Genomic DNA, 17966 nt, shown 5'->3' on the forward strand with positions numbered 1-17966 from the left:
CTCTCTTTAAATCATTCAGTGGCCCCTCATGTTGTGTATGGAAGCTTCTGTATTTGTTGTGTTTCTCCGCTCGTTCCTTCTTCAAAGCTTCCTTTCTGTCCCATTTGTTTGTTCAAATATAGTTTGACTTTATTTTACTGATAAACTGGATAACACTAAGCATTACATGGAAAAATTGTATTTAAATGCTTTTTGGTTATTCATTTAGAGGGTAGAAATATTATTGAATGTTGAAAAATACATTTCTTTTCAGATAATACGAACAAAGTATGACAAAAATATTAATATTTCAATGTTTTGGGATTAATTGGTATACAATAAATACAACATTCCATTCAGGATGTCATAAGCAGAGCATGAGCCAGGCTGATAGTGAACCACTGCCACCATTTATTGTATTGTATGTATTTGACTTGGTGGCCGGCCCAGCACTGACCCTAAATGAACAGCATGCACAGAGCAGGGGATTGAATCAGCCATTAAAAACGAAGCGGTTGTACAAGAATAGTGATGGGGTTGATAATAAAGCACGGTGCAGAGAGTTTGGCCCCTGAGCCAGTAGAAAACTAGAGGCCCGTGTGTTCTTCCCTGGAGTCATATTGACCTTCCAACAGTGACAAAGATTATTAGGATAAGCATGGCTGCGGTTCCAAAAGGAACACTGTTAAACCATTTTGCTCCTGGCATAGTGGGATATTGTGGGACACTTCATTGACATTGCTCTTTCCTTATTCATGCCTTTAGGACCCTTCCTGATTGGCACTATTGTCTCAAAAACAACACCGGCTGAAACTGTTTTATCTTTTCAATTTAGCTGTTTTACCTCTTGTATTGTGTTTAACTGCAGGCGGGAAAGTGTCTTGCCAGGGGAAATCAGTTGAATTCCAATATTTCTATCATTCAGCGTGAGACCGGCGAGCGGCTGAGGTATCAAGGGTACAGACAATGTCAGCGGAGTTGTATTGGCAGCATCCTGCAGAGCTTGCCAAGTCGAAGCCCATGCTTTAATGGGTTTTTCGCTCAATAACAATGGAGAGACAGAGAGCACCATAAAGACAGATTCAGCCAATCCTTTCTGAATCTTAATAAGGATGGATGCATTTTAATACGAGCATAAGCTCGCTTTCTGCATCGGGCTCTCGTGCGCTGCCAATCAAACAAGTTGCAAGTCATTTACAGTCTGGCAAGAGTTTGGGAAAACAGCCCGGAGCAGTTATAGTTACAGTATGAGTTCTCTGTACGAGGCGAGGGAGCAGAAAGGCTTTTCTAATTACAGTCGCTGAGGAGGAAAATATGTCCCAAACAAGTCCCTGCTGAAATCCCAACCACAGCAGCCGCACCCAGCCGCAGCATGCATGAACAATCACAACATTCACGTTACTTCCTCTTGCTGCGGACGACATATCAGGCCTCGCACAACCAATCCCTCCGATGCATCGTGCGTAACTCGGTGTTTACAGAGTGCATATCGCTGTTGTGACTCAAACTTTTCATGCATTCTTTTTTTTTCCATCAATCAATTATTGATGTTAACACGGTTGGACGGTTGAGACAGCTTATGCAAGATACATATATATATATATATATATATATATATATATATATATAGTATATGAAGAGGGTACAAATGGCAAGCAGGTGGTGTGAGCTGAACAGCACATGCTGCATTGCATGGCCGAGCCGTGAGCTGCTGGTATGGTATGAAACGGGTCAGTGGGTCGGAGGCTCGCTATACCTTCCACACACGCGAGCTGCCCGTATAGATTTTATTTATTATCTCCACACCGTAGAGGTTGACTCAGCGTACAGCATCCAAGGGGCAAAAACACTTTCACACAGAATGGTGGGAGAGAATTTGAAGTATACAAGCCGGATTCAACTTGTAGAAAGAGAGTTTTTGCGCTTTCACCGATATTATATAACAGGGTGTCACAAAGATGGAGAATATTGCCACATTGCCTCACATATATTGCCCCTTGGTAGATGTTTTTTTTTCTATTCGAGGGTCCTAAATATGGAAAAAAGTTCCCCTGATGCTGTTGTGTATCTTTTTTTAAGAAGAGAGGTTCTTGCTGACTCACGGAGAAAAATCATCTGACGAGCAAACTGTGTTGAAGCAGTGTCAGCAAGGATGTTTGCTAAGCTGGAGCTTCCCAGGAAAGATAGAAGCACTGGGAGAGGCAATCATCAAAATGTGACACTTGATTGAGTCCTAAGGAAAGTTTCCTCTCCCTGGGGAGGACAGATCCAGATTTGAGCTACTAAACAACATATTCTCACTCTTTTATAAGTTATCAGTTTGGGTTATTCTGTCAGGCCAGTGTTTTGCTACTTTTACTTCAGTTTCTGAATTTCTTGTTCCCAGAATGTGTTTGCACCTCCTGTTCAAAGCATCTATGTGGCTGCATTGCAGTGTGTTTCTTTTTTGTTGGAAAATGTGATGAATATGTGCTTCTTCTATAATGGAATTGTACCGGGTGCAAAGTAAGTTTAGACAGAAAGCGTTTGAATCAGAGGGACTGGCATCACATGCTGATTCTGGTGACTAGTAGTTCTCTCGAGAACCGATGTTGAATACACTTATTGTAAGTCGCTTTGGATAAAAGCGTCTGCTAAATGACTGTAATGTAATGATTCACTATTGTTCCTGTCATCAGAATAAACAACAACAACAACATTGACCCAGTACTACAGAGTGCACTGACACTTTTAGATCCCCTTTAAATCAACACCTCTAACTTACATTTTTAACATCTTTTGGTGTAGTTTTTCCCATTCGTGGCTCTCGGGTCGCCACGTCGGTTCGTCTGTTAGTTGATCTGCAGCTTTGGTCCAGACTGAGATATTGCAACAACCACAGGATGGATCGCCATGCATATTAGTACACACATTCATGGTCCCGAGAGGATGGATCCTAGTGGCTTTTGTGTTCCTCCTCCTCTTTGAGTACATTTTTTTTCACAACTTATTGGCAAGATTGTCGAAAAATTTGGTACATACATCCCTGTTCCTCTCAGGATGAATTGTAAAAAACGTTGGTAATCCTTAATATGTCTTATATCCCCGTATCTCCTGATCCTTCTTTGAAGAAGTTATGTTCGGTTCTGATACATCCTCGTCTCTACTATTGTAACTATTCTGACTGTACTGTTTTCACTGTATGTTTTAGTCATGTATTATGTTTTGTCCTTTCTGTGGACCCAAGGCGCCCGCTGATCCAGCTAATAAACAATAAACAATCTTGAGTAATAATTCAAAAAAACATTTGTCCGCCATTGTCTAAATGCTGTCGGATTCTCTGAGCTCCGTGGTCTTTTAAATTCTTCTACATGTCTTTCCTTGACCTCATGATGGTTTCCATTGAGGTTTTTTGGGGTATTCGACCTCAGACTTTGTCTTCTTTTACTTTTATATTATCAGCTTTGTGTTCTTGTTCTATATTTTTCGTCCGTCTCTTGCAATTTTGGTCCAAGCAATGGATATATCTATATACATATATATATATACATATCAAATGCAAGGTCATTATTGTAAACAATGCAGAATTTGGCCATAACACCATCAAATACACACGCTTGTTTATGTAAAGAGTGTGAGGGAAATCATGGTGGGTGAGAATAATATGTGAAGCACTGCTCTTTCCTCCTTTGTTCCCCCTCTATTTCCTGATATGAAATCTCCTCCACCTTGTCCCACTCAGCTGTATGCTGAGGGCAACAAATTGCAGCGAGACCCAATCCCCCCAGTGTTTGTGTTTCCACAGCAAATTGCCTCATCTGTTAAAAATGGGTAGGTGATGCATCTGGAGGGATGAAACATTTATCGGAGGACGATTTTTCATTACGGCAAGGAGAGAGCCTCCATCAATATTTCAACGGTCCTGCCTGCCCTCGCTGTGTCCGTGAGGGCCAACCTCTGTGTGTGTGTGTGTGTGCATTTTAGAATGACTAAATGTCCTCACAAGAACAGACAAAATCCTCCAGAGAGAGGACAATATGACAAAGGGCTATAGGTTAGAGTGAGAGCAGAGACTTTAAGATTTGAATTAAGACTAGATTCTGGTAGATTCGAGCTGATTATATTCTGCCATTTCCCTCGTAATACATATGTTCGTGTCTTTCTATACGTCGCTTTTTCCAGCCTCTCCACCCCGCCATGCTTCTACACACTCACATGCTGCCTCCCTCTCTCAGAGTAGCAGCTCTCCCTGCGCTTTGCCTCTGGATGGCTCTTGTAAGCCTCTCTCCTCCGAGCATTTTCAGCTGTCACGCTTTTTCAGAGTTCATGGAGCTGGTTTTAGTCGCTGACATCAAATATTCATAGAGGGAGAGAGACAGGAGAGGCAGGTTCACAACGTGCTTATCTGTCCTCCACCCATCTGACTTCCATCCCTCTCTTTGGGTGCCCCTTAAATCTTCCTGACTAACTTCCCCGTTGTTGTCCACAGCTACTTTTTTTGTCTCCACCACCAAATTTCTATGACATTTCATTTCTTTATATCCAACACATTTTTAGTCGTGAAATGCTTTTGGCCTTTAATACGATCAAAAATGGTTCACAAAACGTTTACAAGTCGTACCATATATATCAGCAGACTTTTAAAAGAGTTATGAAAGTAAAGATTAAGCTTTCTTCCCCCTTGCACCTCCTGTTTGAGTCCGTTGATTGTAGCCACATACAACTATTAATAGTTGCTAACCTTGTCTGTCTGCTTTTTGGTGGTTGGCAGGTAGTGCACCGTAGGTTTACATTATACAGAGTCATTTTATCCGTTTTAATGTAATGTAAGTGGAGCTTTAACATTTAAAATACACAGAAGGCCCTTTCATAATGTTTAATAAGGATTACTATTACTGTTGCATTAATGTGTAAGCACTAATGTTGTCTATACTGTTGTGCAGTTTTATAATCTGATCATATATGTTTTATGGGTAAAATCTTAATATTCGAAGTAACTAGTAGCTGACAAATAAATATTAAAACAATATTTACCTAATATTTTTGGAGAAGTACATTACATTACATTACAGTAAGTAAGAAGCAGCATGAAGTACAAGTAGCTCAAAATGCTATGTAAGTAAGTAATCTCCTCAAGCATAACTGCAGTATTCCTTAAATGTTCTTACAGCGACTGTTAGTGAGTTTATCTTGTCTTTTTCTTTGCTCTGTATGTGCCCCTGGGTAAATATGTACTGTTGGGTCCCTATTGGCTCCCCACCACCACCCACCATCTATTAGCCTCAGTATATTGTGTATGTAGCCTGTACCCATTAAGTAAAGTGCTTACTATTACTTTACATGGCAGCTTTATTATGCACCCAGAGATGTATTCCTATGCTGCTACCTGGCCCCAGCTTTTCAGTTAGTTTACAGTACAAACACAGTTTCTTTTAAATGCATGTTAGCGCAATATAAATTAAGATAAAGATGTTTTTAAGACTAGAATGTGTCACAGGGCCAGACGAGGTAAAACCGGGCCACAACATGCCACCACTGTAATATTTGTCTGTGTTTTTTTGGGGGGTTAAGAACAGATGCATGTTTTTGGTGAGTGTGATAGTTGAGCATCCACTCAGCATGCTTCAGCCATGTTACTCTTTCAGCTTCATCCGTTTTATCATCACATCTATATCGTGTTTGACAGCGTCACACATGCTCCTTTATTTTCTTCGGGGAAATGCCGTGCATGTCGCTCCGATGTGTTAACTGCACGTGAAGTGTGACCCATACACGACACACATACACTTACAAAGGTTTATATGGGAGTGAAGATGTTAAACGTGAGGAGCTAAAAAAGTGGGAGTGACTAGAAATGACATAATGTGGGGGTTAAACACACTGGAGGGATGGAGGGATGAGGAGGGAGAGAGGTGATGGGAGGGCATATGAATATTTGATCTTGCGGTATGAGGGGGTTTGGCGAAGTGGGGAGGGCCGTCCCAGAAGCCCTCGTGATGAGTGGTGCTGTAAAAATATTTACCTTAAACACAGCACACGAGCAGCAGGGAGGGAGAGCGAAAGGAGGAGAAAGAGGAGAGCTGTGATGTCCTTCCTTCCTTCCTTCCTTCCTACCATCCATCTCTCCTTTCCCTCAGTCGTTCCTTCCCTCTACCCGGCTCCCCGTCAAATAAAGTGGGTCAGCATTACACATCAGTACAACACGCCGGAGGGGAGGATTTAAGCAGCGAGAGAGAGAGAGATAGATGGGGAAGATGGGAAGAGGTAAGAAAAAAACAGTGCTGCAAAGAGAGAAGAGTGAAGTGTATACACATAGAGAATGGATGGTAAATCTGGTAGAAGCGTGGAGAAGGAGTTTGAGAAAGAGCAGAGATGGAGGAGTAACGGGTGAAGAGAAGCATGGAAGAGAAGGCAATGATTAATTCATTCATTTTTCGGTGGGCCACTACAGCAGCACGGATCTGGCGGCTGAAGGCCCAAAGAGGCTCCACATGATGGAGAGTCGGCCGTTGCCACGTTTAAAGTGCCGCCTTCCAACATTCTTCTCATCCTCTTCCTCTCACTCGTTCACTCATTTAGATCCCCGGGTTTACGCAAGTTTTGCTTTCAAAGCGTGGGTGAGGATGAAGTAAAAGAGCCGAGGGAATGGAGGAGAGAAGTGAGAGGTAGATGGAGGGTAAGATTGAGAGCCGGATTAGCTCGGTCATGTGTCAGCCTGCACTTGTGGCCGTATTTACATCCGGTATCTCTGAACACATGTTGGGCCACCTCGCAGACATCCGCGGGCCTTCGTCATATTTCCCTGAGACGGCTCTGCGTACCCAACATCGGCCAGACCGACATGAGAGCGGGAGAAGATAATCACTGACTGGTTCTTATTCTGTGCAGTCACTGATACAAACACAGGTGGAAACAGGGATGATTCTAAATAGTCTGTGTACTTCACTTTGAGCAGTTTTCATTGGAACTACTTTGTCTGGAAGAAATAGTCCAGATAAAAACAGTTTATATGTTCTTTGGACTTGTATTTTTAGGAAAGAGATGTTGCTGCTAAATTTTCAGTGTGCTGAGTGAAACATAATTCCATTCTCCTCCATTAGAGTGGGTTGGAGGAAGAGATCTCCAAACCCATCCCACTGCACGCCGCTGTCACAAGGAAAGATACAGGAGAACATCCCTTCCCTCTGCAATAACACTTTACAATAGATCACCTATGGCCAAATCATCCTCCACATAACTACACACTGCTACACTGTTGTTTGCTGGGGTTGACTTTTGCACTACTGTTTTTCACCTAGTTAGTTAATTTAACACTATTCTATTTCATTGTATATACTGTGCATTTTTGTTTTATCTTATATATTCTATATTCTGATATTTAATTTGTCCTACTCTGTTATTCTGTTGTGCATTTTTTAATACTTAATATTTTTGGTTACTCTGCTACTTTGCTTCTTGGTGTGTCTTGCTGCTGTAACATACAACTTTCCCCCCTGGGGATGAATAAAGTACCTATCTATCTATCTATCTCATCTTTTAACTATTGTTTTATGTTGTTTACCAGAGTGTTAAAGAAGGAAGTGGAAGAGAGGAGGTAGTTTTATTCAGAGTAAGGTGTGATCACACAGGTGAGACACTATTTCTATTGGGAAAGCAAAGGTATTGTCGTATTGTAATATAGCTGATAAAGCATGTACTTATGCATTGTGTCAAATATAATGAAGAAATGGTGGTGGAGAGGCCAGATGTGAATGGGATTTGGTTTGAACAAATAATAATAATAATAATAATAATAATAATACATTGTATAGTGCTTTAAAATGTACTCAAAGGCACTTTACATGATAAAAACAGAAACAATAAAACCAAAAACAACATAAAGAAGGCAGAGAGACGACATAACAGTAAGAAACAAAACCAAAACATACACAAAGCATCACAGAAAGCAGATTTAATTAAAATAGTTTTTAGTTCAGTTTAATAGAGATAAAGATTTGAGAAATTCAGAGAGGGGGAATAGATTTCTAAATAAACTCAGGATTGTTTAATAGAATACATGTTTACTTTTCTTTTCATTATACAGACTAAGGTAAACTAGTTCTGCATACTCCAGTAGTGTAGCACCAAAACATAACACCACCTTAAAGTTGGTATTGCAAAATGCTAAAAAATAAGAAATAAGAATCCATGGAGGGGGAACTATAAAAGGAGAGAGAACTGGACATTCTGAATGATGTCAGTAAGAGACTGAATGGCCAGAAAAGGAGGGCAACAGCTGATAATAAACACAATCAGTGTAGCATCGTCACCCCATGAACCCCAAAACGCTCCGACGGGATTGAAAAGCATATTTTATTTAAACAATCAACCAAAAAAATAGACAGTGCATCACAGCCAGGAGCTGTGAAAACAGACTCTCGTCGGATTATTATCTTTCCCACGGTCCTTGAACATATCATGTGTGACGAACGCTTCCGTCAGCAAAAGAAACCAAATCGAAGCTTAACATTTTTAAAGTCTCATCAAAAACACTTAACTGTACATGTCTCATTTACAACAATAAAAAAGTTTGAATCTAAAAACATTAAATTCTGCGCTTTTCTGCGCAACTGTGAAGCCTCGATTGACTCTCCTGAGACCAACAGTCACGTGACCAAAAAATCCGCGAATTTTGACTGCAATGGCGGAGAGGAGAGGAGAGGAGAGGCTGTAAGTAGAGGATGTAAATATGTAAATAGTTCAATACATGAAGCACACGGAGCATCGGCTTTCTTCAAACATTAAGAACACTTGTGGGCACTTGGAAAAATGTTGTTTATGTGCAAATTTTTGTAAAATACATTATCAAAGAAGGAATTTAACTTGTGTATTTTTATTAGAGGTGCAGGACTTATATACTGCAGTTTGCATGTTTTCTATTGCTTGAATTAGTTTTGATGACATACTATACTATGACATTTTTCATGATGTTTTACTATGACATTTTTTAGGATTTTTTCACGACATAGTATACTATATTTTTATACCATTTTTATGACATACTATACTATGACATTTTTTTATTATATTTTTGATGACATGGTATACTATGATATTTTTTATGATATTTTTACAGCATACTATGATATTTTTTTAGGATTTTTCACGACATACTTTACTGTGACATTTTTAAATATATTTTGGACGACATGCTTTGCTATGACATTTAAAAAAAACATTGTTATGACATACTACACTGAGATTTCTTAGGATTTCTTTTCATGACATGCTACGTTATGATTTTTTATTTTTTATTTTTTCACGATATAGTATACTATGACATTTTTTTAAATATATTTCTCATGACAGACTGTCATATCATAGTATACTATGTCGTGAAATCCTTCAAAAATATAATTTAATCTTAATATGCTATATTTTGTTGAATAAAATATTTTTGCTAACACCATTATCATCAAAATGATAAAACTTTGATCATTCCCGGTCAAACACACGACCCCTCAATGACATTTGATAAATGGGAGATGTTGACGAGCGATGGAGAGATTTTGAGTTGTTGATTTTGCCAAACAGACTGTAACTCAGTGTCAAAAGAGACATTCTGACTCAGTCTAGCTCCAGCTCCTCTCTGTTTACCACTACATCACCTCTTCCAATTTCTCTTTCAGCATCTGCCAAGACAAATCCAGCACATCTTAGGCATCTCAAACCGTGCAAACCTTGGTGATGTACGTTTGCCTGATGCCATCCAAACCCACCTCGGTCCCCTCTAAGCCTGCCAGCCTGGATTTTTTTTAGGCTTTAAAAAAAGAAGAAGAAGAAAACTACAAAGCAAAAAGGGTCTTTTTAAGTCTGGCGCCGAGACACCGCCGACATCAAACGGTTGGCAGAGGGTTTGCCGACCAGCTGGTGCAGATGGCCGGACTCAAACGGGACAGTCTAATGAGAAGCAGGTAGGGCATCAGTAGTCTGGGCAGAGAGGCAGCGCCCAGGAGACCGCAGCAACACACACACATGCATGCAGCTCGAAACCAGCAATATGCACACAAAAAGGAAGTGTGTGTACATGCTTTTAAGGAGGGAGGAGGGGGAATAAGAAACCAAGATGGAGCCTTGACGGCTCACTTTATCCTGCAGACATATTCACATATACCCACACACATCCACCAGCACGCATACAGAATCCTCCCACGGCCCAGGCAGGCAGCACACAGTGTCAGACTTAAAACAGCATAAGACAGGCTCATATCTCTGTCACGGTGCTGGGAGGTGGAGGATTCTCTCACTCTGGGGTGGAGAGTGGGGGTTCATCGGTTCACGAGCTCCAGTCAACAGCAGGCTACCACTGCCACCTGGTGGGGCTGATGGGGAGGAACTCACCCTGCGAGGAAAGATGGGCAGGACTTGGGAACAGAAGTAGGAGGATGCATGCACGCTATCTTGTGGGCTACTGTGAGGCGGTGTGATGAGAATAACATTAGAACTGTCTTCTGATGGAGTTGGTGACAACGTAAAGGAGAAGAAACTAAAACAAGAAAGGGGGAAACAGCAATTGAAGATGCTTCCATAGAGGGCAGGAGACACATATGTAGAATCTAGGACAACAACAAATCCACCACAACATCAAGAATGAATCTATTATTAAATATAGGTAGAACTTTCCAGAAGAGGAATGGAGATACACAATAAACATTGGCTCACTAAACAAAACAGGAGATTCATTCAGTGCGGATTTTCCAAATGGAGAAGCTATAAAAAATAGTGAAATATGTCAAATACGTAAAGTTGGTGTATTGTTTCTATAACTACTTCGTATGGGTAGATTATTTTGTATGATATAATACTCAAAGGTACACTTCACTGCATGTTTACACACAAAGGTAATATCTTCTGTGGCTCTGGAGGAAATGTATTTCTCAGCTTGGGCTTGAGACGTAAACTTTACAACAGAAAGTCTGATAGGCTGGAAGCATTCATCGGGCACGATGCTGAGTTGCATTGTGGGAATTGTAGGATCCCGTGTTTGTCAGAGCTTGACTCGCTCCAGGGACGAAGAGTTAAGATATCTCGGCCTCTGCACAATATTAATACAAACTAAGATGGTTATATATTGCATAATCCGATGCAGTTTGAGGGTCTAATTTGTGAATCTGTACCATGAAACATCTCCAGTATGTGAGTTGGTTTTGGATAAGTCCGAGTGAACTACAATGTTGTTTACAACAAGTATCCAGCAGAGGTCTGTGTTCAGCAGCGTACGTCCTAGAGAGCAGACGAGCAGCTGAAGCTGGAAAGCAGCTCCTGTGGAGAACGCTGCCCTCGAGGTCTCCGTGTAACTTTCTATTCACACAACACAGCATGTTGCACATTCAGGTGCTTTAAATAATTGGTGTTATTTTACATTATAACTGGCAACATCAGAATGTAGTTTAAAAAATAAACTAAATTGTATTTATTCACCAGCCAAAAGTAGAATGCATGAATGGAAGCCTTTATGCCTCCTCGGTGTGTCTTGCATTAAGCCACTAGCACACATGTGTCCGATGAACGCACACTACACATTAGAAGAAGAAAATAGAAACTATACATTATGTCTCAAAAAGAGACAGAAGGGGAGAAAATATTTTAGATAATAAACTCTTTCTCAGTAACAACAAACAAACAAAATGTGAAGACATAAAATTACTGTGTTAAAAATATGTATTGCACTGATTTCAATGACATCACTTTCACTGTTAGTTTTTCACATGGTTTCTGAACTCTGCATCGTTGGTCACACCTCAATAATTTAGATAAAAAAGTTTCATCCTCCTCGTTGGATTTTCTTTGTTGGGTTTAACTGTGTGCACAAAACATCAGATTGCATTGTTTCCAGCTGTACCTGAAGGCAGCACGATGTGTAAATCCCTTTGGAGAATACGGGCTGAAGTGAGCCGCTACACTTGGATGTGCACTGAATGAACGTCAGTGAGGAAATTGTTTGAATAGTTTTCTTTCTGTGTATTAAATTGAATGAAATCAGTGTTTCCATTCGACTGCATGTAAATCACAACATATTACAGTTTGTAAAGCGTCTTTGTTGTCTGAGCTGACGGCTAAAAATATCTTTTATATGTTATATTTATGTTCATGTTATTGCTGATAATAAATCCCCCTCTGAAAGTTCTTGAGGAAGTGTGATTTTTGTTTGCAGACTTTAATTCATTTTGATGTATTGTGGATATTTTGGAGGCTGAGCGTCTGATCACTCAGCTCCTTCCATCTGAAAGCTTTCATTTTTCTCTCTGTTTATAATTAGCCTCCTTTGTTTCCCCCCCCCTCGGATTGAATTCATCCGATTTACACGACACCACAAAAAAAACTTCTGCCCCAGCGATTTGATGGAAGTCAATGGGTCTGTACTTCATAGCAGATTATAATTAATTAGCAGACAGTGTATGAAACTGTGGAAATGTTTTACAAACTTCAGCACAAGCAGCCGATGTTTATGGACATACAAACCATGGTCAGTGTTTGTGGATTTATTTTCAGGAAAATGGAAAAAGTGAGCAGATATGTGGAACCTTAAAGAGCTCCCAGAAAAATAATTTATTAATTAACATACAAAATAATAACAAAAATATATGTAGTAATTTAAATATTTAGTTTAAATTATTGTTAATGCTTATTTGTCTGAGCTGACTTTGGAAAAGAGCTGCTTTTACTATAAATAATTTCTTTATTTATCTAAGCTATTTCAACTTTTTTTTTTAAGTTTTGGAACTTTTTGTGTTTATTGAAAGAAAGTCGATAAAAATATGAGCCTTTGTTCCAGAGATGACCGCCACATAAAGCTCCATAATTATCCGAGTCCATAAAAACGCGGCCCGTCTCTTTTGTGGCCCGTAAACTCGGATCATATGGGTTCACTACGGGTTGGAAATCAGTCACAGTCTGTCTAACTTAAGTCAGGCAGACAGGGATGATGGGCTTTAGGAAACCATTCATTGCAGCAAACATACACTTTTCAAGCCCCATTGAAACACTGACCTGCTCAAATGATCAGAGGGCAGAGTATCTGTTGCGGTTACATCACCGCTCCCTCCTTTTGTCTTTGTTGTTTTTACTCCCTCTTCTTCTTCTTCTTCTTTTTGCAGTTCTTGTTTCGTGTGAACCAACTTTAAAAAAAAAAACATGTATGATTGTTTTATATTGTAGTTAGTATTTGTTAGTTTTTCTTCTTTTTCTAAAACACTCAACATGTTTAAACTACTGAAGTTAAACTTAATGCAAAATGAAACTGGAGAAGTTGGACAAAACTTAGCCTGTAAGTCTTCATTATTTAAACACAATGGAAAATAACTCTTTGCAGTTATTGTTTTATATTTGACATGTTGTAGTAGTTGTGATGTACGTTTTTATTCTGCACAATGTCAAATTAAACAACGTCTAAGCTGTCTTAGAAGTTAGCTAGTTAACTTTGATTGTGTTTGTTTACCGGGTTAAATGTTGAGCTATTACTGTGCCAGAGTTCATACAGTGAACAGCTATACAGCCACAACAGTATATAGTAATACGTCTTTCATTAAATGCACTCGCTGGTGTAGTTTTACTACAAACATTAGCTGTAGCTTCGTTAATAGCTGAAGAAGCTGGTTAGCTAGCTAGCTGACGGTGAAAAATAAATAATAATAATTTTATAAATAAAATAAGTTTTGAGTAAAAGATTAAAGTACAAAGCTTTATATTACACTCTATTTAAATTATTTAACTAACAATATCAATGATATTTTTGACTTATCTCATAACCTTTTCCTGGCATTTCCCAGTTTTGAGGTTCCACATGTGCATCTTTACCGTGACTGTGTGTGTACTTGTTTCTGTCACTTTCCATATTTTATGTGCACTTCATGCGTATAAATCTTAACTGTTTTATATAAAATGTGTGTGTGGCTTTCCCCCGCATTTTCAACTTTGTATCTGCAGTGCACATAAGAGCCTGTTTGTTCCCATCCTGCCTCCGTGTGTGTGTGTGCGTGTGTGTGTGTGTGTGTGTGTGTTCCTTCATCCCTGCCAGTGTTGAGCCAAGGGCCCATCTGGCTCCTATGAGGGCCGCTACTTCACGGTGCCTCAGCCTGATTCATGGGCGCTGGACAGCGTCAGCTGCTATCCCACTTCCACCGTTTTACATCACATACCTCTCCAAAAAACACTCTGCATACGTCCCACCTCCCACCGCTCTCCCATCCGACAAAACAAGCTCTGCAGAGACGCTATATTTTCTCAGAGTATATGGGTAGTTCCCTCCAAAGAAATGTTGGCCATCATTGACATTTGCTTCTGTCAATCTGCTTCATGAAATCCCTGCTTGTCCTTGATGTGGTTACTCTGCAAAGCCAACTTTGCGTTCTCTCAGAGATTACAAATGTCACCTCAAACGCCACAATCCCTCTGTGCCACGCCCTGATGGATGAATGTGTGTGCCAATTACAACCAAACTTTCTCCCCCGTGTTGTTTTTTTACTTTCTCTTCCCCTTAAGTCGCTCCGCATCTTGATCACTCACTCTCTTGTCTTTTCGGCTTTCACACTCGCCAATGTGACGCAACCGCAAGTACAGGGTTTGCCAGTTTGTCCTCAGACTCTCGGCCAAACCTCGTTGGCTGTGCAACTCGCAGGCGATTCTGTTGCATGATCTGCACCCACGGGGCACTCGTCAAGTCTCAGATATGCGCTCCCCTGTCAATCATACAGCAACGCCGCAGAGTTCCTGACAAGACAAAGGCAAGTAAATAGCATGAATTGTGAGCGCATGTTGACAACTGGATTGGATTCATGTCATTCGTGTGACAGTCCTGGCCCGTAGGACACAGAGAGGCACACTGGTTCAACAGCTTCACTTGTACTGTGGGAAAGAACTTTCTTTTTTAGCTTATACTGTATATTGATGTGAAAGCAATGCATTCTGGGAGTCATAATGCTTGGTCTCAAGTGTTTTGTTTACTTAGTAATTATTGCTTACCTCTGACAAATTACTGGACATTTTGATTACAATACTGTATTTCTCCGATATAGCAGAGATACTGTAAATTGAACGGTATCTTGCTGGTGAAAACGCTGACGGTAAAATACTGTATTCTTTTACATTATTAGAGCAATTTTTTTGTTCAGGCTTAAATAAACAAATAAATCAGCGTTGACTTCTCGTTTCACACGGGGAACGAACAACGGACTCCTGGATGGAGGAATGGTGTTGGACACCATCCACCTCCCACCTGCCCTGTGTTGGCGTTTGCTGTCTTTGACCTTCCTCGTTCATGATTACGTGATAACATACACAATTATTTTGTGGGATATTTACCGTGCATTTATGTGTGATGTGAACGCTGGATGAGACCATCCTGTGCTTGTAGACCGATTTTGTCATCTTCGGGAAAGCTGTTAGCAGTCTTTATGTTATGCTACGCTAAGCTAAGCTTTTGACTGTCCCTACATATTCAGTGTTTAGATCTGAGATTTTGGCAAGAAAGTGCATTTCCCAAAATGTAAAACTATTTCTTTCCATCAACATTCCACGCAGCAACACAACCCACATGCCTTTATTTTGTATTTGCTTTTTTTCCTCCAATGCAGTTTGCTCACAGTGACAATGAGTTACTCATCATGAAATACAAACAAATCCTAAACATAAAATGCATCACTTCTCGTGACCCAGACACTTTTATTCCCACTAAAAGGCCTACTAACAGAGAAAGACAAACTGGCTACTGGATGGCTATTATGAGCGGGACATGGAGTAGAAAAACAGGTATGATTTGTTTCAGATTTTTCTTTTAAGCAAAGCGAAAAGTCTATAAGTAGAAGCCATGGGTTAAAAAAAAAGTCCACATGAGCAGGGTTTTGCCGACAGATGTCTCTATGTTGGTCCAGATGACTGTCGGGAAAGATTAGAAGGAAAATAATCCCTGCCAGGAAGTCTGTTTTAACTTGTAATGTTTCCGGTGCTTTCCTGTTTGTGCATGCAATCAATGCTTCATATCATCACCTCGTCACATCAAAAATAGTTTGTGGCATGTTATTGCGTCACTATCACGATATTGACATCGTTCCTTTAAGTCAAACACTGCACACAGGAGGCCCCGGAGTCACCGTTTCACCCTCTGACAGTTTCAGACATTTTTTTCTCTCGGTCAAGTAAGCCCCTAAAAGCAATGCTGAAGAGCGGCACAACGCTCGTATTGATGCAGGTCACGTTGCTTTTGTTTTGCTAGCCGCCATTCCTGTGAAAATCCCGTCTGATGTCATCCCTCCGCTCCAGCCCCTTTCCCTCAGCATCACCGTCGGCCAGTTGTCTTTTCGCCTTCGCAGAGATGCAAGCTAGAATGCACACACTGAAGGCTACACAAAAAAACACTGTACATATTGTTGTCTGCAACGCTCTGCTCGCTCTCCTTTCCTCGTGTAATTTCCCTCTCATCATGTGATTCCATAAATACTGAATCAAGCCAGTCCTGATTTATTTCTCGGCTCAACCGCTGTCAAAACAGTCTCTCTTGGCTGCAAGCGGATTAGGCCCACCCTCAAAGTGATCCTCCACACAAAATCTGTCATTTGAGTATCAAACACTCACCCAGCGTTGGCTTGAAGATGGCTGTAAAAAGGTCTGCAGCTTCCTCGTTACAACTGCAGCTGTGCTCAGCTTGGACTCAGGTCGTGGCAAATCGGCTCCAAGTTTTCATGATGGAGAAAATAAAGGTACCAAAACATCTTGAAAAAAGCTACACCATGAAACCGCTTCGGAGCTGTCCATCAATGTGCAGCATGTTCCAAACATTCACAGCTTTGCCAATATGGCTTCATTTACAGCTTCCAGAGCAGTTTGAAAACAAAGTGGTTGATTTAAAGTGGCTATGATTTTATATCAAAGGAATCATTCCAATTTTCAGCCTATTCACTTTCTTGCCAAGTGTAAGACGAGAAGAGCGATACCACACACGCTTGTTTGTTCAATGTGAAGCTACAACCCGCAGCTGGTTAGCTTAGCTTAGCATAATGACTGGAAACCAGGGGAGAAAGCTAGCCTGGCTCTTTCCAAAGACCAACACCAATTCTAAAGTAATGAACATATTATGTCTTGCTTGTTTAATCCATACAAACTGTACACTATCTGCTCAGCACCAAACAGCAGACGGACTACGTTAGCGACTAGATGGTGAATATATTAGCATTAGCAGCTAAAGACAGCACAAGCAAAGCTAAATGAGAGGGAATGTTACTTTCAGAAGGTGTCCAGAGAAACGGCTCCAAAAGAATGCTGTTTGATGACAAACTTGTTTCTGCTGACCCCAAGTAGCCTAAAAGTCAGCTAATAAAAGTGTAACCAGAGCATCTTGGAGCATGCTGACAGTGGAGAAGTGGGAATAAATACATGTTTTCTTTCTTATTTCTCAATAAAAGTGAAGTTCGACTGGTTCTGTTTCTCTCAAGGGGCCGAGCGTGGACGAGTCTGGTAAACAATTTCTCTCACAATATTTCTCTTTGTGCCTCTTTTAGTTCAAATTAAATATACGGCCTAATCATAATGACGCTTCGCTGACTGCGGCAGCGAAGCAATAAATATATCGGAATTCGAGGACGTTTCCACTCAAAGTCTGGAGATAGAACAAACAGAAGAGGAAAATACAACATCAAACTTATTTAATGGAAAACCCTAAATGTCAAACTTCTTCCTCAATAAGACTGTTTGTAATTCAACCACCATGTTGTTGTTTTTTCTTCTCTTCTTATAAATTCTGAAAGGGTGTCTCCTAAACCTCAGAGTGGTGAAGTCAATCTTAAGAAAGCCATGTAAGTGAAATGTATGTATATGTAGAATGTTTTCACATGACAAAAGAGAGATATCGTATAGACGGAGACGAGACATTTAACAAATGAGAGCAATAATGTGTCACTTTACAGTTGAGTATCATCTGTTGGCTGTCTGCCAGTCTCTCTCACACACACACACACACACACACACACACACACTGA

The sequence above is a fragment of the Anarrhichthys ocellatus genome, unplaced genomic scaffold (genome assembly GCF_004355925.1).
Source record: "Anarrhichthys ocellatus isolate YVR2014 unplaced genomic scaffold, GSC_Weel_1.0 scaffold24, whole genome shotgun sequence".
Lineage (NCBI taxonomy): Eukaryota > Metazoa > Chordata > Actinopteri > Perciformes > Anarhichadidae > Anarrhichthys > Anarrhichthys ocellatus.